This window comes from Scyliorhinus torazame, chromosome 3 (assembly GCF_047496885.1).
Source record: "Scyliorhinus torazame isolate Kashiwa2021f chromosome 3, sScyTor2.1, whole genome shotgun sequence".
In the NCBI taxonomy this organism is placed as follows: Eukaryota; Metazoa; Chordata; class Chondrichthyes; order Carcharhiniformes; family Scyliorhinidae; genus Scyliorhinus; species Scyliorhinus torazame.
In genome coordinates, this window is record NC_092709.1 from 327,512,389 (window position 1) to 327,534,329 (window position 21,941).

A 21,941-nucleotide genomic window follows, 5' to 3' on the forward strand; every position below is an offset into this window, starting at 1 on the left:
TTTCCCAGCCACCCCCACAGTGTGTTTCCTGCCTCCGACAGTGTGTTTCCCAGTCCCACAGAGATTTCCCAGCCCCACACTGTGTTTTCCAGCCCCCCCACAGTGTGTTTTCCGGCCCCCCCACAGTGTGTTCTCCAGCCCCCCACAGTGTGTTCTCCAGCCCCCCACAGAGTGTTTCCAGTCCCCCCGCACAGTGTGTTCTCCAGCCCCCCACAGTGTGTTTCCCAGGCCCCTCACATTGTGTTTTCCAGTCCCCCCACAATGTGTTTCCCAGCCGCCCACAGTGTGTTTACCATCCCACCCACAGTGTGTTTACCATCCCCCCTACAGTGTTTTTTTCAGCCGCCTCACATTTCCCCCTCTCCCCGCAGTGTGTTTTCCAGCTTCGCACAGTGTGTTTTCCAGCCTCCCAGTGTGCTTTCCAGCCTCCCACAGAGTGTTTTCCTGCCTCCCACAGTGTGTTTTCCAGCCTCCCACAGTGTGTTTTCCAGCCTCCCAGTGTGTTTTCCAGCCCCCCCCAGAGTGTGATTTCCAGCCTCCCACAGTGTGTTTTCCTGCCTCCCACAATGTGTTTTCCAGCCCCACCCGCAGTGTGTTTTCCAGCCTCCCACAGTGTGTTTTCCAGCCCCCCCCAGAGTGTTTTCCAGCCCCCCCGCAATGTGTTTCCCAGACCCACACTGTGTTTTCCAGCCCCACCACAGTCTGTTTTCCAGCCCCCCCCACAGTGTGTTTCCCAGCCCCCCCCACAGTGTGTTTTCCAGTCTCCCACAGTGTTTTCCTGCATCCCACAGTGTGTTTTCCTGCCTCCCACAGTGTGTTTTCCTGCCTCCCACAGTGTGTTTTCCAGCCCCCCCAGAGTATGTTTTCTAGCCCCACACAGTGTGTTTCCCAGCTGCAAACTGTGTTTTCCAGCCCCCCCACAGTGTGTTTTCCAGCCCCCCCACAGTGTGTTTTCCACCCCCCAGTGTGTTTTCCAGCTCCCATAGTGTGTTTTCCTGCCACCGACAGTGTGTTTTCCAGCCCCGCACAGTGTGTTTTCCTGCCCGACAGAGTGTGTTTCCCAGCCCCACACTGTGTTTTCCAGCCCCCCCACAGTGTGTTTTCCAGCCCGACAGAGTGTGTTTTCAGGCTCCCATAGTGTGTTTCCCAGCCCCCCACAGTGTGTTTTCAGGCTCCCACAGTGTGTTTTCCAGCCGCCTCACAGTGTCACCACACCCACACCCGCAGTGTGTTTTCCAGCCCCATACAGTGTGTTTTCCAACCCCCCGACAATGTTTTTTCAGGCTCCCACAATGTGTTTCCCAGCCCCCCCAGTGTGTTTTCCAGCCCCTCAACAATTTGTTTTCCATCCCCCCCAACAATGTGTTTCCAGCCCTGACACAGTGTGTTTTCCAGCCCCCCCACAATGTGTTTCCCAGCCACCCACATGTATTTTCAGGCTCCCACAGTGTGTTTCCCAGGCCACCCCACAGTGTGTTTTCCAGCCCCCCCCACAATGTGTTTTAAAGCCCCCTCCACAGTGTGTTTACCATCGCCCCCAGTGTGTTTTCCAGGCCCCTCACATTGTGTTTTCCAGGCCCCTCACAGTGTGTTTTCCAGGCCCCCCACAGTGTGTTTTCATGGCCCCAAACGTTGTGTTTTCCAGCCCCCCCCCACAATGTGTTTTCCACCCCCCACCACAGTGTGTTTACCATCCCCACCACAGTGTGTTTTCCAGCCCCCCCCCACAGTGTGTTTTCCAGCCCCCCGCAAGGTGTTTTCAGGCTCCCACAGTGTGTTTTCCAGCCCCCCCCACAGTGTGTTTTCCAGCCCCCCCACAGTGTGTTTTCCACCCCACCAGTGTGTTTTCCAGCTCCCACAGTGTGTTTTCCTGCCACCGACAGTGTGTTTTCCAGCCCCCCCCACAGTGTGTTTTCCAGCCGACAGAGTGTGTTTCCCAGCCCCACACTGTGTTTTCCAGCCCCCCCACAGTGTGTTTCCCAGCCCGACAGAGTGTTTCCCAGCCCCACAGTGTGTTTCCCAGCCCCCCCACAGTGAGTTTTCAGGCTCCCACAGTATGTTTTCCAGCCGCCTCACAGTGTCACCACCCCCACAGCCGCAGTGTGTTTTCCAGCCCCATACAGTGTGTTTTCCAGCCCCCCGACTATGATTTTCAGGCTCTCACAATGTGTTTTTCCAGCCCCCCCAGTGTGTTTTCCAGCCTCCCAACAATTTGTTTTCCAGCCCCCCCAACAATGTGTTTCCAGCCCTGACACAGTGTGTTTTCCAGCCCCCCCACAATGTGTTTCCCAGCCACCCACATGTATTTTCAGGCTCCCACAGTGTGTTTCCCAGGCCCCCCCACAGTGTGTTTTCCAGCCCCCCCCACAATGTGTTTTCCAGCCCCCTCCACAGTGTGTTTACCATCCCCCCCAGTGTGTTTTCGAGGCCCCTCACATTATGTTTTCCAGGCCCCTTACAGTGTGTTTTCCAGGCCTCCCAAAGTGTGTTTTCCAGGCCCCACACGTTGTGTTTTCCAGCCCCCCCCACAATGTGTTTTCCAGCCCCCACCACAGTGTGTTTACCAGCCCCACCACAGTGTGTTTTCCAGCCCCCCCCACAGTGTGTTTTCCAGCCCCCCGCAATGTGTTTTCAGGCTCCCACAGTGTGTTTTCCAGCCCCCCCACAGTGTGTTTTCCAGCCCCCCCACAGTGTGTTTTCCACCCCACCAGTGTGTTGTCCAGCTCCCACAGTGTGTTTTCCTGCCAGCGACAGTGTGTTTTCCAGCCCCCCCCACAGTGTGTTTTCCAGCCCGACAGAGTGTGTTTCCCAACCCCCCACTGTGTTTTCCAGCCCTCCCACAGTGTGTTTCCCAGCCCGACAGAGTGTGTTTCCCAGCCCCACAGTGTGTTTCCCAGCCCCCCCACAGTGTGTTTTCAGGCTCCCACAGTGTGTTTTCCAGCCGCCTCACAGTGTCACCACCCCCACACCCTCAGTGTGTTTTCCAGCCCCATACAGTGTGTTTTCCAGCCCCCCGACAATATTATTTCAGGCTCCCACAATGTGTTTTCCAGCCCCCCTAGTGTGTTTTCCAGCCCCCCAACAATTTGTTTTCCAGCCCCCCCCCCCAACAATGTGTTTCCAGCCCTGACACAGTGTGTTTTCCAGCCCCCCCACAATGTGTTTCCCAGCCACCCACATGTATTTTCAGGCTCCCACAGTGTGTTTCCCAGGCCCCCCACAGTGTGTTTTCCAGCCCCCCCCACAATGTGTTTTCCAGCCCCCACCACAGTGTGTTTACCATCCTCCCCACAGTGTGGTTTCCAGCCCCCCCCACAATGTGTTTTCCAGCCCCCACCACAGTGTGTTTACCATCCCCCCCCACAGTGTGTATTCCAGCCCCCCCCCACAGTGTGTTTTCCAGCCCCCCGCAATGTGTTTTCATGCTCCCACAGTGTGTTTTCCAGCCCCCCCACAGTGTGTTTTCCAGCCCCCCCACAGTGTGTTTACCACCCCCCCAGTGTGTTTTCCAGCTCCCACAGTGTGTTTTCCTGCCACCGACAGTGTGTTTTCCAGCCCCTCCACAGTGTGTTTTCCAGCCCGACAGAGTGTGTTTCCCAGCCCCACAGTGTGTTTCCCAGCCCCCCCCACACAGTGTGTTTCCCAGTCCCCCCCACAGTGTGTTTTCCAGCCCCCCCCCACAGTGTGTTTTCCAGCCCCTCCACAATGTGTTTTCAGGCTCCCACAGTGTGTTTTCCACCCCCCTCACAATGTGTTTTCCAGCCCCCCCCACAGTGTGTTTTCCAGCCCCCCCACAGTGTGTTTCCCAGCCGCCCCCACAGTGTGTTTCCTGCCTCCGGCAGTGTGTTTCCCAGCCCCACAGAGAATTTCCAGCCCCACACTATGTTTTCCAGCCCCCCCACAGTGTGTTTTCCAGCCCCCCCACAGTGTGTTCTCCAGCCCCCCACAGTGTGTTCTCCAGCCCCCCACAGTGTGTTTCCCAGGCCCCTCACATTGTGTTTTCCAGTCCCCCCACAATGTGTTTCCCAGCCGCCCACAGTGTGTTTACCATCCCACCCACAGTGTGTTTACCATCCCACCCACAGTGTGTTTACCAACCCCCTACAGTGTTTTTTTCAGCCGCCTCACATTTCCCCCTCTCCCCGCAGTGTGTTTTCCAACACAGTGTGTTTTCCAGCCTCCCAGTGTGCTTTCCAGCCTCCCACAGAGTGTTTTCCAACCTCCCACAGTGTGTTTTCCAGCCTCCCACAGAGTGTTTCCAGCCCCCCCGCACAGTGTGTTCTCCAGCCCCCCACAGTGTGTTAACCATCCCCCCTAAAGTGTTTTTTTCAGCCGCCTCACATTTCCCCCTCTCCCCGCAGTGTGTTTTCCAACACAGTGTGTTTTCCAGCCTCCCAGTGTGCTTTCCAGCCTCCCACAGAGTGTTTTCCAGCCCCCCACAGTGTGTTTCCCAGGCCCCTCACATTGTGTTTTCCAGTCCCCCCACAATGTGTTTCCCAGCCGCCCACAGTGTGTTTACCATCCCACCAACAGTGTGTTAACCATCGCCCCTACAGTGTTTTTTTCAGCCGCCTCACATTTCCCCCTCTCCCCGCAGTGTGTTTTCCAGCCTCGCACAGTGTGTTTTCCAGCCTCCCACAGTGTGTTTTCCAGCCTCCCACAGTGTGTTTTCCAGCCTCCCAGTGTGTTTTCCAGCCCCCCACAGAGTGTGATTTCCAGCCCCACACAGTGTGTTTCCCAACCCCCCACAGTGTGTTTTCCAGCCTCCCACAGTGTGTTTTCCTGCCTCCCACAATGTGTTTTCCAGCCCAACCCGCAGTGTGTTTTCCAGCCTCCCACAGTGTGTTTCCCAGCCCCCCCACAGTGTGTTTTCAGGCTCCCACAGTGTGTTTTCCAGCCGCCTCACAGTGTCACCACCCCCACACCCGCAGTGTGTTTTCCAGCCCCATACAGTGTGTTTTCCAGCCCCCCGACAATGTTTTTTCAGGCTCCCACAATGTGTTTTACAGCCCCCCCAGTGTGTTTTCCAGCCCCCCAACAATTTGTTTTCCAGCCCCCCCCCAACAATGTGTTTCCAGCCCTGACACAGTGTGTTTTCCAGCCCCCCCACAATGTGTTTCCCAGCCACCCACATGTATTTTCAGGCTCCCACAGTGTGTTTCCCAGGCCCCCCCCCACAGTGTGTTTTCCAGCCCCCCCCACAATGTGTTTTCCAGCCCCCACCACAGTGTGTTTACCATCCCCCCCACAGTGTGTTTTCCAGCCCCCCCCCCCACAATGTGTTTTCCAGCCCCCACCACAGTGTGTTTACCATCCCCCACACAGTGTGTTTTCCAGCCCTCCCCCACAGTGTGTTTTCCAGCCCCCCGCAATGTGTTTTCAGGCTCCCACAGTGTGTTTTCCGGCCCCCCCACAGTGTGTTTTCCAGCCCCCCCAGTGTGTTTTCCAACCCCCCAGTGTGTTTTCCAACTCCCACAGTGTGTTTTCCTGCCACCGACAGTGTGTTTTCCAGCCCCCCCACAGTGTGTTTTCCAGCCCGACAGAGTGTGTTTCCCAGCCCCACACTGTGTTTTCCAGCACCCCCACAGTGTGTTTTCCAGCACGACAGAGTGTGTTTCCCAGCCCCACAGTGTGTTTCCAGTCTCCCACAGTGTTTTCCTGCCTCCCACAGTGTTTTCCTGCCTCCCACAGTGTGTTTTCCAGCCTCCCAGTGTGTTTTCCAGCCCCGCCAGAGTATGTTTTCTAGCCCCACACAGTGTGTTTCCCAGCTCCACACTGTGTTTTCCAGCCCCCCCCCCACAGTGTGTTTTCCACCCCCCCAGTGTGTTTTCCAGCTCCCACAGTGTGTTTTCCTGCCACCGACAGTGTGTTTTCCAGCCCCCCCAGAGTGTGTTTCCCAGCCCCACACAGTGTGTTTCCCAGCCCCAAACTGTGTTTTCCAGCCCCCCCCCCTCAATGTGTTTCTAGCCACGACAAAGTGTGTTTTCCAGCCCTCCCACAATGTGTTTTCCAGCCCTCCCACAATGTGTTTCCAGGCTCCTAGTGTGTTTCCCAGCCCCCCACAGTGTATTTTCCAGCGCCCCACAGTGTGTTTTCCAGGCCTCCCACAATGTCTTTTCAGGCTCCCACCGTGTGTTTCCAAGTCCCCCATGGTGTGTTTGCCAACCCCCACAGTGTGTTTTCCAACTCCTCCACAGTGTGTTTTTCAGCCGCCTCACATTTCCCCCCCGCCACAGTTTGTTTTTCAGCCCCCCCACAGTGTGTTTCCCAGCCTCCCCACAATGTGTTTTCAGGCTCCACAGTGTGTTTTCCAGCCCCCACAACAATGTGTTTTCCAACCCCCCAACAATGTGTTTCCCAGCCCCCCCAGTGTGTTTTCCAGCCCCCCGCACAGTGGGCGCGATTCTCCACTCCCACGCCGGTTGGGAGAATCGCCTGGGCCGCCAAAACTTCCGGGGACGCCGGTCCGACGCCCTCCCGCAATTCTCCCAAGCGGCGGGAACGGCCCGGTCGAGGTTCGCGGGCTGCAGGCCAGGAGAATCGCCGGAGACACCCAAAATGGCGATTCTCCGGCACCCCCGCTATTCTGAGGCCCGGATGGGCCGAGCAGCCAGGCCAAAACGGCGGGTTCCCCCCGGCGCCGTCCACACCTGGTCGCTGCAGTCGTGGGCGGTGCGTGTACGCTGGGGGGGCGGCCTGTGGGGGGGCGAGGGGGGATCATGCACCAAGCTTCACCTGAAATGTGGGGTGGCCCGCGATCGGTGCCCACCGATCTTTGGGCCGTCCTCTCTGAAGGAGGACCTCCTTCCTTCCGTCCCCCATCTTCTTGCGGGGTGGATTTGGACAGGACGGCAACCACGCATGTGCGGATGACGTCCGTTATGCGGCGCCGGCCGCGTCATCTATGCGACGCCGCTTTTACGCAGGCGACAAGGCCTGGCGCGGATAGATGACGCGGCCCCGATACTGGCCCATTGTCAGGGCCTGAATCGGTCGGGACCGGGTCCGTTCCGCGCCGTCGTGAACCTCGACGGCGTTCACGACGGTGCGGCCACTTCGGCGTGGGGGTGGAGAATCCCGCCAAGGGTGTTCTCCAGCCCCCCAACAATGTGTTTTCCAGCCCCCCTCCACAGTGTGTTTTCCAGACCCCCCAGTGTGTTTTCCAGGCCCCTCACATTTTGTGTTTTCCAGGCCCCTCACAGTGTGTTTTCCAGGCCCCCCACAGTGTGTTTTCCAGGCCCCACACGTTGTGTTTTCCAGCCCCCCGCCCGCATTGTGTTTTCCAGGCCCCACACATTGTGTTTCCCAGCCCCTGACAGTGTGTTTTGAGGCTCCCACAGTGTCTCCCAGCCCCCCACAGTGTGTTTTCCAGGCCCCTGACAGTGTTTCCCAGCCTCCCACAATGTGTGTTGAGACCCCCATTATGTGTTTTCCAGCCCCACACAGTGTGTTTTCCAGCCCCCCCACAGTGTGTTTTCCAGCCCCCCACAATGTGTTTTCCAGCCCCCCCACAATGTTTTTTCCAGCCCCCCAACAATGTGTTTTCAGGCTCCCACAGTGTGTTTACCAGCCACCCCCCCACCCCCACCCACAATGTGTTTTCCAGCCCCCTGCAATGTTTTCCAGCCCCCCCACAGTGTGTTTACCATCCCTCCCACAGTTTATTTCCCAGCCACGCAGTGTGTTTTCCAGCCCCCCCCCACAATGTGTTTCCCAGCCCCCCACAGTGTGTTTTCCAGCCCCCCACAGTGTTTTCGAGCCCCCCCACGGTGTGTTTTCAAGCCCCCCCACAATGTGTTTCCTAGCCCTCCACAGTGCGTTTTCCAGCCCCCCCCGTGTGTTTTCCAGCCCCCCCACAATGTGTTTTCAGGCTTCCACCGTGTGTTTCCCAACCCCCCACAGTGTGTTTTCCAACCCCCCCACAGTGGGGGCACTCTTTTCCTTCCGGCTTCGCCATGGTCTCCACCATGGCGGAGGCAGAAGAGACCCCCTCCACTGCGCATGCATGGGGATGCCGTGAGCGGCCGCTGACGCTCCCGCGCATGCGCCTCACGACAAAGTCAGTTTCACGCCAGGTGGTGGGGCACCAAAGGCCTTTCCCGCCAGCTGGCGGGGCGGAAATCAGTCCTGCGCGGGCCTAGCCTCTCAAGCTTAGGGCTCGGCCCCTCAAGGTGTGGAGGATGCCGGACTGATTCGCGCCGTTTTTGGCGCCGGTCGGTGGACATCGCGCCGATTGCGGAGAATCCCGCCCCTCGTGTTTCCCAGCCCCACACAGTGTGTTTTCCAGACCCCCACAGAGTGTTTTCAGCCCCACACTGTGTTTTCCAGCCCTCCACAGTGTGTTTTCCAACCCCCCCGTGTGTTTTCCAGCCCCCCCACGGTGTATTTTCCAGCCCCCACACAGTGTGTTTTCCAGCCCCCCACAGTGTGTTTTCCAGCCCCCCCACAATGTGTTTTCGGGCTCCCACAGTGTGTTTTCCAGCCGCCTCGCAGTGTGCCGCCCCCCGCTCCCGCAGTGTGTTTTCCAGCACCCCCACAGTTTGTTTTCAGGCTCCCACAGTGTGTTTTCCAGCCGCCTCGCAGTGTGCCCCCCCCCCCACAGTGTGTTTTCCAGCCCCCCCACAATGTGCTTTCAGGCTCCCACAGTGTGTTTTCCAGCCTCCCATTGTGTTTTCCAGCCCCCCCACAGTGTGTTTTCCAGCCTCCCACATTGTGTTTTCCAGCCCCCCTACAATGCGTTTTCCAGCCCCACCAGTGTGTTTTCCAGCCCCCCCCACAATGTGTTTCCCAGCCCCACACTGTGTTTTCAGGCTCCCACAGTGTGTTTCCCAGCCCCACCAGTGTGTTTTCCAGCCCCCCCACAATGTGTTTCCCAGCCCCCCACAGCGTGTTTTCCAGCCCCCCCTCACGGTGTGTTTTCCAGCCCCCCCACAATGTGTTTTCAGGCTCCCACAGTGTGTTTCCCAGCTCCCCGCAGTGTGTTTTCCAGCCCCCCCACAATGTGTTTTCGGGCTCCCAGTGTGTTTTCCATCCATCCCGCAGTATGTTTTCCAGCCCCCACAGTGTGTTTTCCAGCCACCTCACAATGTCCAATCCCCGCAGTGTGTTTTCCAGTCCGCCACAGTGTTTTCCAGTCCCCCACAGTGTGTTTTCCAGCTGCCTCACAGTGTCCCCAACCCCGCAGTGTGTTTTCCAGCCCCCCACAGTATGTTTTCCATCCCCCCACAGTGTGTTTTCCATCCCCCCACAGTGTGTTTTCCAGCCCCCCCCACAGTGTGTTTTCCAGCCCCCACAGTGTGTTTTCCAGCCCTCCCCTCAGTGTGTTTTCCAGCCCCCACAGTGTGGGCGGGATGCTCCACTCCCGCGCCGAAGTGCCCACGCCGTCGTGAATCCCATCGAGGTTCACAACAGCGCAAAACGGCCTCGATCCCGACCGATTCAGGCCCCGACAATGGGCTAAGATCGGGGCCGCGTCATCTACATGCGCCAGGCCTTGTCGCCGCATAAAGGCGGCGCCGCATAGATGACGCGGCCGGCGCCGCATAACTGGCATCACCCGCGCATGCGTGCTTGCTGTCCTCTCTGAGTCCGCCCCGCAAAACGATGACGGACGGATCTTGCGGGGCCGCGGAAGGAAGGAGGTCCTCCTTCAGAGAGGATGGCCCGACGATCGGTGGGCACCGATCACGGGCCATGCCACATTTGAGGTACCCCCCGGTGCAGGATCCCCCCCGCGCTGTTCCCGACGGCAGCGACCAGGTGTGGACGGCGCCGGGGGGAACCCGCCGTTTTGGCCTGGCCGCTCGGCTCATCCGGGCCTGAAAATAGCGGGGGCGCCAGAGAATCACCATTTTGGGTGTCTCCGGCGATTCTCCGGCCTGTGGAACTTGACGGGGCCGTTCCCGCCGCTTGGGAGAATCGCGGGAGGGCGTCGGACCGGCGTCCCGGGAAATTTTGGCGGCCCAGGCGATTCTCCCAACCGGCGCGGGAGTGGAGAATCTCGCCCTGTGTTTTCCAGTGGTGGATATGGGTCAACATTGGCCGCCGGTGGGATCTTCCTATCCTGCTGATATATTTGGCACTTTGTGTGGCTCGCCCTGTCGCTGCCGGGGAACCCACCGCGGGGGTGGGTGGTAGGCCTTCGGCTGGATTGGAGGATCCCGCCGCCAGGGAGGGATGGAAATCCTACCCAGAGTCACTCCTATCATGGAGTAAAATGGAACCTATACAGTGCTGAAGGAGGTTATTCAGGCCATCGAGTCTGCATCGACCCTCCGAAAGAGCACCCTACCTTGCCCCATTCCCCCATATCCCCGTAACTTTCATTTGATTTATTATTGTCACATGTATTAGTGTACAGTGAAAAGTATTGTTTCTTGCATCCCGTACAGAGGAAAGGAAGGAGAGACTGCAGAATGTACTGTTACAGTCATAGCCCCCTTTAACCTGCACATCTTTGGACTGTGGGAGGAAACCGGAGCACCCGGAGGAAACCCACGCACACACAGGATGAATCTGCAAACTCCACACAGTCGCCCAAGGCAGAAATGAACCTGGGTCCCTGACACTGTGAGGCAGCAGTGCTAACCATTGTGCCAATGTGCTGCACCTAACACTGCGCCCATCCAACACAGTGGCCGATTTCCATGCAGATACCTCCCTCAAACAGCCGGATCATCAATGTGGTGTAGCCACCTGGGTTGGCCAACTCCCGATGTAAAATGGAGAACAGCAAAGGCTGCAGGGAAATTCAGCCAACAGTCAGAAACCAGCAGGTGCAAGTTTACTGTGTATTAAACTCTGCAAAAGCCCAGACAGCATCGATACAAGCAGCCATCTGCATAATAATGTAGCAGCCATCTACATACTGATGAGCGATCCCCCAGAACAATCGCAACATTTGGGACAAACAAAGCTAAGCCAGACTCCCCGGCGCCAGCAGGAGCCAACACAAAAGAGGTTAACGGACACCTAAAGACCGCCCATCGATCAGGGAACCGCTCCAGTATTGGAGAAATCGAACCAAGCGATTGGAACGAAGTCCAATCACTTGGAACCAGGTACAGGGTCCGCCCCGAAAGGCGGGAAGCCCCTGGGGACTATAAAGTTAAGCCACAAGTTCAAATCGTTCTTCTTGACCGGGTCACTCAGCAACGCGAACCAACTCTTGACCGTGACCGGTACAGCTGCCGCCGATATCCAGTAAGTCTTAAGTCAACGCTCGCTACGAGACAGGCGCTCCTAGCTACCAATCCGTACCAACTTCGAATCCCGCAGTCTCAGAACCCGAACGAAAGGCCATTTGTTCCCCTGACCTGGTGGGCCAGTCCGAAGCTAAGTATAGGCCTGTTAGTTGTAGAAGTAGCTTAGAAGTAGAATTTGTGCATGTGTAGCGATTACTGTGTATAATAAATGTGCATTGATTTGAATCTTACTAATTGGTGTATTGAGTTATTGATCATTACTTTGAACTTGACCCTCGTGGCGGTATCATAAAGATACCTGGCGACTCGAGAGCAAAAGTTATGAAACAGAGCCAATTGAACCAACCAAAAGTTAGCAACATATTACTGCCGACTCTGGTGGGATGACTGGTTCAGTACAAATCACAGGACCTGACCCTAGACCCCCAAAACAGTATGGATTTTCCCAAGAGGCAGAGGGAGAAATCTCAAAGATAATCGACAGCTTATTAGAGCAGAGCGTACTTAGATCAGTAGCCTCCACTAATAATGCCCCGATTTGGCCAGTGGGAAAGCCCGATGGATCATGGCGACTGACCATCGATTACCGGGAACTCAACAAAATCACCCCCGCAGCAGCCCCCACAGTAGCCATAAACCCCGAGACCATGCTCAAGCAGGGACTCAATTCCCGATACTTTACGGTTTTAGATATCAGTAATGGATTCTGGTCCATTCCATTGGCAAAGGCGTGCCAGTACAAATTTGCCTTCACCTTTAAAAATCAACAGTACACGTGGACATGCCTTCCACAAGGATTCCACAACTCCACCTCCATTTTCCACCGACAGCTTGGTTTAGCCAAATTCTCTCGCCCCGAATGTCTGGTCCAGTACGTAGACGACCTACTACTGCAGACAGACACCAAGGAAGAGCACATCGAGCTTCTGTCCGAACTCCTGGAACTCCTACAAGCAATTGGATGTAAAGTTAACCACAAAAAGGCCCAGATTCTGGAAAATAATGTGATATATTTGGGTACAATTATCACACATGGTAAACGCAAGATTGAGCATAAAAGGATTGACTCAATTGCTAAATTGCCCCTTCCCCAGGTTTCAGCCCTCCGGTCATTTTTAGGACTGGTTGGCTACTGCCGAAACCACATTGACGGTTTCGCCAGCAAGGCAGCATCCCTCTCAGACCTCCTAAAGAATGGAGCCCCCTGGGAATGGCTTCCGCAGCATACGGATGCTGTGGACACTTTGAAACAAGCACTCATAGCAGCCCCCGCACTACAAGTTCCAGACCCGCTTTCCCCCTATGCGACAGAGGTAGCGACCACAGACCGCACCCTTTCGGCCGTGCTCGTTCAGGAACAGCACGAACAGTTAAGGCTTACGCCTCCAGAGTTTTAGATACTGTGGAGCAGGGATTTTCAGCCTGTGAAAGGCACCTGCTCGCAGTATTCTGGGCAGTACAGTATTTTTCGTACATTACCGGATTAAACCCCATCACAATCCTCACGGAACACACCCCCACCCAACTTTTATTGGACGGACGACTTAAGGACGGTACAGTTAGTCAGATAAGAGCAGCCAGATGGACCCTTCTTTTGAGACATCACTGTTAAAAGGACAAAGACCCACACCTTTTTAGCCGACAACTTGCAGTACCCCGGAACCCCCCACGAATGTGAAATTATCTCTCCACACCATAACACCGGCCCCTTTATTGCTAAAACACCCCCCAGAAAGATAGGTAGTTCAACCCAGAGACCCAAGCACACAGACACGTGCAAACCCATAATGATATATGTGGATGGATCTTCCACAATATTAGATGTGCATAACAGGATGCGGTATTTATGTCGAGGATGTGCAGGGATGCGCCCTAGAAGAAATAGCAATAAAACTTCCAGGACATTTAGGCGCGCAGGCAGCAGAACTTGCGGTCATCATAGACAGAGTGGAACACCCAGATTCCTTCCCCAGCCCAGCAGACATATATTCGGACAGCCTCTATGTCTGCAACAGCCTTACGGAATTTCTACCCCTGTGGAAAGCAAGAGGATTTGTTTCTGCAGACGGAAAACCCCTCCCCTCAGCTCCATTGCTCCGTCACATTTTAGAGCGAGCACAGAACAGGACTTTTGGGATAGTCAAAGTTCGTAGTCATCATCGTTCCTCCCCCCCTGGAAATGTGAAAGCCGACGCATTGGCTAAAGCAGGTTCCAGGCACGGATATTTTTGGACACCTCCCGAAAGCGCACCAGTGAATGCAGTTCAGGTCTCGCAGACTAATATCGAGGATTTAGTGCAGGCCCAGAAGCAGGACAGCAATCTCAGGGAGATTTTGAAAGGAAACTATCCAGCCCCCTATGAAAGGTTTAAAAATGCTCTGACCACACATGACGGTGTGGTGTTAAAAGACACCCTTTATGTGGTTCCTGAACAGGACAGGAATCAACTGATTTGTTTATTCCATGACGGTCATGGACATCAGGGAATCGATCTCACTACTGCCCACCTCAGGCAGCTCTGCTGGTGGCCGAGTTTAAAGGACGATGTAAATCACTACATTGAGAATTGCCTTATCTGTGCCCAGAACAACCCGGCCAGGTACGCCAAAAAGGCTCAGCTTAGTCACACCCGACCCGTTAATGGCCCCTGAACTAACCTCCAGATTGACTTTATAGGACCATTGCCCCCTTGCAGGAATGGTTATAAATATGTACTTGTGGTGATAGACACGTTTACAAAATGGGTAGAAGCATTCCCATCCAGAACAAACACGACAAAGACCACAGCCAAGATTTTAACCCACCACATCTTTACGAGATGGGGTCTCCCCCGCAGCATTGAATCCGACCAAGGTTCCCATTTTACGGGATGTGTCATGAAGAACGTCCTCACGATATTTGGCATTACCCAAAAATTCCACATTGCATACCACCCCCAGTCAAGTGGTATCGTGGAGCGCATGAATCGGACCCTAAAATCCACCCTCGGAAAAATGGTCCAGCAAAACAACACCACTTGGGATTCAGTCCTCCCTTTTGCGCTGTTTTTGCGAAATACGGTTTCAACATCCACAGGTTACACCCCACACACCCTCATGACCGGACGCCCCATGAAAGGCACAGAATTTTTATTAGGATTAGATTTGACCAGCCCCGAAGTGACGGCCCTCACACACGAGACCGCAGTCAAACAATTAGTGGCGAATGTTAAAACGGCTCAGCTAGCAGCCACAGTGAAATTGGGCACAAGAAAGAAACAGAGCAAGGCCTGTTTCGATAAGACAGTGCATGCGACTGAGTTCAGTGTAGGACAGCAAGTCATGCTCTCCGTATACAACCCCAGCACATTCCTGTCACCTAAGTACTTGTGTCCGTACTCCATTGCGGACAAAGTAAGCCCTTCCGTCTACAAAATAAAGTACCCCAATGGAAAGACTGCGTGGTTCCATATCAACCAGATGAAGGAATATGGAACACAGTCTAACCACGCACACCACGTCATGCTCGACACAGCAGACCACGTCCCGCCCACAGCCAACGTAACCCTACCCTCCCCCAACACGTCCAGCCCAGCCACGGACTCAACCTCGACTCCACCCCCGAAATATAACTCCGCCCCGGAACGCCCACAGACAGCAGCAGCAGCGACTGTGACTCAGACAATAGCCACAGCACGCCACCCGAGTATTCCCATGCAACAGGCCCCACACCCACCGTATCTGAGCACGATTCGAGTGATCCCTTCACGATCACTTTCCAAAACAAACCACACCACCGACCATCGACCTACAATGATGACCCCGATTCCGTCCCCACAGAACTAGACACCACCTTTTGGCACTGAGATAATTCATACAGACACGTCCGGAACGACAAGAGCGATCTAAAATCACACCATGCAGCCCTGATACACTCGAGAGTTTGGCATCCGGGAGAAGATGATGACCTTGAGTCTGACTCCCAAAACGAGAACCCCTTTGCGACCCTGTTCGCAACCGATAACTGAGGTGTCCAGATGATGTTTTAAAAGGAACCCCTTGGGAGAAAATGGTGTCCTTTCTGATGGAACCTGCAGCATGTTTGATGTTGTTTGTACTTGTACTGTTAAATGTTGTATGTCAGACCGGAATTTTTTTTTCCACGGCCCCACTCCTTTTCGGCCGAAATCTCTGAGAATTTGTCCACAGAGACAGTTGAGGTCCCAGACGCCAGTTCAGAGGATCTCGTCCGTTGACGGAAACACAGACCCCCGTTCGTAACTGCTCTTCTGGTTCGAGGGAAGAACCAATACGGCAGCCCCCCACGATGAGTACATTTCTTGCCCATTCTTGTCGGTTGCTCAGGCAGTGGAGAAACAGCATTGGGACCCGCCCTGCCTGAGGACCCCCCCTCTGGTCAGTTACGCTCGGGTAGAGCACACACGGCATTGGTCGCCATCCTACCCGGGGACTCCATCCAAATCGGACCCGTCGCGGCCCATACGCACCTAATTTCGGCAAGTTTTGTTCAAAAAGTTTTGTTTTGTTTTCAGGTAACCCTTAGGTTGCCAACCCTCTGCTATTTACATCCTCAAACATTTGGGTGGTAAACCGCACAATCTGCGAGACGGCTCGCACTGGTTCAGTATTTGTAAGTGTGTCTTGTCCTGAAATTCGGTTTTTGGAAAATAAAAATGAGGGAGTCACACATAGTGACCAATTATAAAGGGAGTAATTGGCACTAAAGGACAGACAGGCTATCATACGAGATATTAAACCAAGATAGTAACAGACACTATGCTTGATCCCACAGAACTCCAGAAGTTCCAGGACCAGAGAAGAGAAGAGAAGTGAAGGAAGAAGAACCATGAGGAAATCCTCCGCCTGGCTCATAACCCTAATGGACATTTGGTTGCGCGCGAACGCGAACCCCCTGACCTCAACCCCCCCCAGCCGTTAATGATTCACTTCCCCACAGTACCCAGAGCCCAGTCACAAGCGACACCACACCATCTTGGTGTGACAGGTTTATAACCTGGTACTCCCAGTCCTACTTGATAGAATCCCTATTGGTATTGGCGATACTCTGCTGCATCGTGCAGACTATTCGTCTGAGAAAATGGAGAAGGAGAGCCTACCGCGCTCGCACCCCGGTATATAGGATAAAATCCCCTATTTTGGGATATGACCAGACCCCCGACCCCAGCGATTTCTAATAAAGAGCATTCGTTTGCGATTTGTTGTAAATAAAGAAATGTTCGCAAGCAATTGTACAATCCTGAGCTTGACCGCCAAGCCAGAAAAATGTGTATAATACTGCTATGATTTTGTTTGTATGGTTTAGGAAGTTAGTATGATGAAATGTTTGAATGAGTGTAGTTTATTAAGGATAGTTAGAGGTTCCGATTTTTTTGTTTTGTAATGCATGTTCCTGTTGACATAGCACCCCTCAGAATTGTCAGTTAAAATTTTTTTGCATAGTTATGGTCAGTGTAGAGGCCATAGAAGAGTGCTCACCGGGTCAGGGAATGAAAAACAACGCAGTTATGTGATCCTTCACGCTTCGCGTTAGGATTACAAGGAGGGTGTGTAGCCACCTGGGTTGGCCAACTCCCGATGTAAAATGGAGAACAGCAAAGGCTGCAGGGAAATTCAGCCAACACAGGCAGAAACCAGCAGGTGCAAGTTTACTGTGTATTAAACTCTGCAAAAGCCCAGACAGCATCGATACAAGCAGCCACCTGCATAATAATGTAGCAGCCATCTACATACTGCTGAGCGATCCCCGGGAACAATCGCAACATTTGGGACAAACAAAGAGACTCCCTGGCGCTAGCAGGAGCCAACACAAAAGAGGTTAATGGACATCTCAAGACCGCCCATCGATCAGGGAACCGCTCCAGTATTGGATAAATCGAACCAAGCGATTGGAACGAAGTCCAATCACTTGGAACCAGGTACAGGGTACGCCCCAAAAGGCGGGAAGTCCCTGGGGACTATAAAGTTAAGCCACAAGTTCAAATCGTTCTTCTTGACCGGGTCACTCAGCAACGCGAACCAACCCTTGACCGTGACCGGTACATCTGCCGCCGATATCCAGTAAGTCTTAAGTCAACGCTCGCTATGAGACAGGCGCTCCTAGCTACCAATCCGTACCAACTTCGAATCCCGCAGACTCAGAACCCGAACGAAAGGCCATTTGTTCCCATGACCTGGTGGGCCTGTCCGAAGCTAAGTATAAGCCTGTTAGTTGTAGTAGAAGTAGAATTTGTGCATGAGTAGCGATTACTGTGTATAATAAATATGCTTTGATTTGAATCTTACTAATCGGTGTATTGAGTTATTGATCATTACTTGAACCTCGTGGCGGTATCATAAAGATACCTGGCGACTCGAGAGCAAAGGTTATAAAACAGAGCCAATTGAACCAACCAAAAGTTAGCAACAGTGGTTAAGGTGTTTTATGGATATATAAGGGCCAGGGAACTGGGATGAATAGCCCTGTTCTTCAAAAAATATGGGATCTTTCACTTGAAAGGGCAGAGACTGCAACCGTTTATCATCTTATCTGGAAAGCAGCACCCCCCGCAGTGCAATGCTGCCTCAGAATGATACTGAAGTGGCAACTGTGCAGGTTCAGGAACTAGACGTGAACCCAGCGGCCCCCTGGTGATTCTCCAGGCCCCGTTGGGCCGAGTGGCTGGCAAGTTTTTGCCCAGTCCCGCCGACGTGGATTACTCACCTCACACGTGGCGGGACATGGCAGGTAAATGTGTGGGGGCCGTCCTGGGGGCGGGGGTGGGTGAATCCGCGCCCCCACGGTGGCCTGGCCCGCGATCGGGACCTACCGATCGGCGGGTGGGCTGGTTCCGTGGGGGGCCTTCTTTCCTCCGTGCCGGGTCCCTGCAGGGGTCCACCATATTGCCCGTGAGCCAGCACGGAGAAGGGAACCTCCGCGCATGCGCGAAAATATGCCGACCGGTCCGCGCATGCGCGAGATCACTCCGGCCGTTCCGCGCATGCGCAGACTCAGGCGGTCTGTTCCCTGCTGGCTGGAGCAGCGGGGACGATTCCGGCGGCAAACTAGACCCCTAGAAAGGTGAGAATCCCTCACCTTCGGGGGCCATTGATGCCAGAGTCGTTGCCGACGGTATTCCAGCCGAAGTGGGGACATAGCCCCATTTTTAGAGAATCCCACCCCTGATCTATTCTGCATTATTTTCTATTTCATTTTCATTAGACGAATAACACCCTATAGTATGGTGGCAGAGCATAGAAAATAGTGACCGAGAAGTCTTTACCAATGTCAGAAAGCTTTGAGAAGGTTGCCAGCCTCAACCAAGCAGAAGCATGGTTGAATTATCATGGGAGATTTGCTAGATGTCACAGTCTGTTGGGCATCATTGAAAAGGCAAGCAGTGAGTAGGTCAATACACTGTCATATGCGAGGTCTGATTGTGCAAATGCCATCCTCGTCAGGCAGGGTATTGATGAGGAAAAAGCTATATATGATGAAGTAATCAAAGTAATTGATACATGCTTCAGGCTGATGAGCAAGCTAATTTTAGCAAACGTAACCAACGTCAAGTCGAAAGTGTTGATGCATTCATAAATGAACGTGGAGACTTTCAGAGGAAATGTGAGCATGGCAGCTTGAAAGATTAACTGATTAGAGACAGTGGGCTTGATTCTCTGGCTCCATTGCACTAAAGTGAGAGTGCAACGCGACCGGTGAATGACGGGAGAGGCTTCCAGCAAGCTTCCCGACAGGTTCCGTGCCTTGCAGGATTCTCCAAAGTCCCGTGAGACATCAGTCAGAACTCCGCCCCAAATGGGCGTGACCAAACGGTGCTCCCGGAAGTAGATCGTAAACTTACTTACGATCTACTCACGCAGGATCCACTGGCCTCCCTCGATTCTTCAGCCTCCCCAGGCATCCGGGCGGTCTTCCACGCCATCAGAGACCTCCGGGTGGTCAAGGTAAGTGCAGGGTGGTTCCCTGGCCCTTCCCCTGGAACTCGGGCACCTTGGCACTGCCCAGCTTGCACTTTGGCATTCCCAACTAGCACTGCCAAGGTGCCTGGATGGCACTGCAAAACCAGCAGGAGCACTGCCGTGTTGCAAGGGTGGCCGAGTGCCAGGGTGGCAATGCCAAGGGCCAGGAGGCAGGGGGGCATGCCCATAAAATGAGGGTGGAGGGGGTGTTTGAAGGGTGGGAGAGTGCAGGGCAGGTAAGTAGGGTCCTCTGGGAGGTTGTGGAGTGTTGGGTGGGGATCCTAGAAGGGAGGGTGTGCTCTAAGGGGGCTTGGGTTGCCTGAAGAGGGGGGACCCCCAGAGACCTCATAGTGGATTTTCCTCACTTGGGAGGTGTGGGGTAGCATCCAGGTGTGTGGGGAGGGGGTGACATTGCCCATGGGTGAGGGGTGTGGGGGACCTACAAGCTCACTTAGAGATCGGGGCAACCTTTCAAAATGGCGGCCCGATTTCTGTGTTCAGCTCCCTAGTGTTAAGAAAAATTCTTACTGTGGCTAAACCAGTGAGAAACTCCCCAGGGCCCAAAACAGTGACTAAGTGTCATTGAATAGTGGTGGTAGAGCCGGCGAGAAACTCACTTAAAAAAAGTCACAAATTAACTTAGAAATGTTTTGGGAGAATCGTGCCCAGTGTCATGATGGGAATGCTGGACGATGCCTGTCTGACCACCTGTCAGCAAGAGATGCTCCAACTCTAATAAAGGCAAATTCAACTGAGCAGACAAACTGAGGTCGAAAAACAGAATTGATCTGTGGCGCGTGGTGACAGGGAGAGCCCTATCTCAAAAGCACTTGCCTCAGTGGAGTTTGACAAATGTAAGAAAGGACAAGCTGTTGTAAAAAAGCAGGAGACAGGAAGAACCCCCATCATCAGTCCAAGCGACTGTAATCAGTGTGGCAGGGAAAAACACAGGCGGGACAACTGCCCTGCTGAACGTGCCCAACATTTATACGGCATTTATACGGAGGAACGGACCATGTCCAGGCTATGTGCCGCGGCAAAAAGCTTTTACCCTGTACAAGAAAAGGAGCTATCCAAAGGTGATAAGATCCATGGAGTTGATGATATCCATGATAATGAGGTACCTTTCCTCAGAAAGATCCGGGAACCAAGCAGACACTGGCAGAGGGAAACAAGGCAAGCTTTAAGTTAGACACAGGGGCAGCAGTTTCTGGTCTTTCTGATGCTGAGACATATATGGTTGGAGGGGAGCTTTTTTCAGCCATCATGTAAATCCAATACAGGCTGGAAGGGATAGAACTCAGGCCCAAGGAGGACTGAGGGCTAACCTCCAATAGCGAGAGAAAGAAACATTGGCCGGGTTTCTCCGATTGCTGATGCCAGAATCGCGCTCGGCGATTGGCCGAAGAATTTGTCTTTAACCCGAAATCGGGGGGGGGGGGGGGGGCGGCTGTTTTTCAGATGCTCCGCCCCCTCAAAATCGCTGAGTATGCCGCACGCTGTTGGGACAGCCTCAGGATATCAGCTGAGGCCCTCCCCCGATGTACTGCCCCCGATGGGCCAACTTCCCGACGGCGTCGGCTGCGTGTCCTCTCAGTTTATGGGGACCTCGCTGAAGTGTTGGGTGCTCTGCTACACAGACAAACCAACGCGGTTGCGAATGGTACAATGCAGTTTTATTTCAAACATCTATTTACACTGGTAAACTGTTTACTGAGGTTCGATCATGACCCTTGATTCTGTGGACTTATTCCTAATTCTATCGTGTAGTGGCACACAGCACATGGTGGATGTCTGAGTGGCCTGCAATGAGCTCTGTGCCCTGAGCCGTCTCCTGCTCGAGTGCCCAGGAAGTGTCGTGTTCCCTGTTTTTGTACTGTGTATGCTCTTGCCTGTGATTGGCTCTCGTGTTGTGTGTGTTGATTGGTTCGTTGATCTGTCCATCAGTATGTATGTATGTATGTGCTATGATGTTTACCTGAATATCATGACACTCACGTGGCGGATGCGGCCTGTATCCAACGCCATCACAGTCAGGGGGGGGGGGGGCATTCTGCTGGCCAGGGGGGCTGGGGGGACTGGTGGTGGTGTGGGCCGGAGGTGGCGAGGGCAGACACAGGGGGCACTACCTTGCAGGCCGGGTCCGCGTGTGGCCGGAGCCATGTTGTATAGAGCGGCTGCTGCAGGTCGCCACCGTGCACATGTGCGGCCACGGACCAGGCCATTCTCCGGCGGTATCTGCAGGTAAAGCAGGGGCTTTACGTGGCGCGACTGCTAGTCCCCCACAGGGTAGAGCATCCGGCACCACTGACTTTTTGATTCTAAGACCAGACGCTTCCTCCGGACATAGCCTCAAAATCGGAGGATCCTTCCCATTGTGTATGATTCAGAGCCACAGTTGCTCACTTTAAGCAGGTAAGACTGCCGACTTACACCTGATTTCCAGAGTAGAGGAACTGTTAGCATTCATGTCGAAAGGGCTAGAATACAAGACCAAGGAGGTACTTCTGAGGCTGTATAAGGCTCTGGTCACACCCCATTTGGAGTATTGTGAGCAGTTTTGGGCCCCGTATCTAAGGAAGGCTGTGCTGGCCTTGGAAAGGGTCCAGAGAAGGTTCACAAGAATGATCCCTGGAATGAAGAACTTGTCATATGGTTGCGGACTCTGGGTCTGTACTCGTTGGAGTTTAGAAGGATGAGGGGGGGGATCTTATTGAAACTTACAGGATACTGCGAGGCCTGGATAGAGTGGACGTGGAGAGC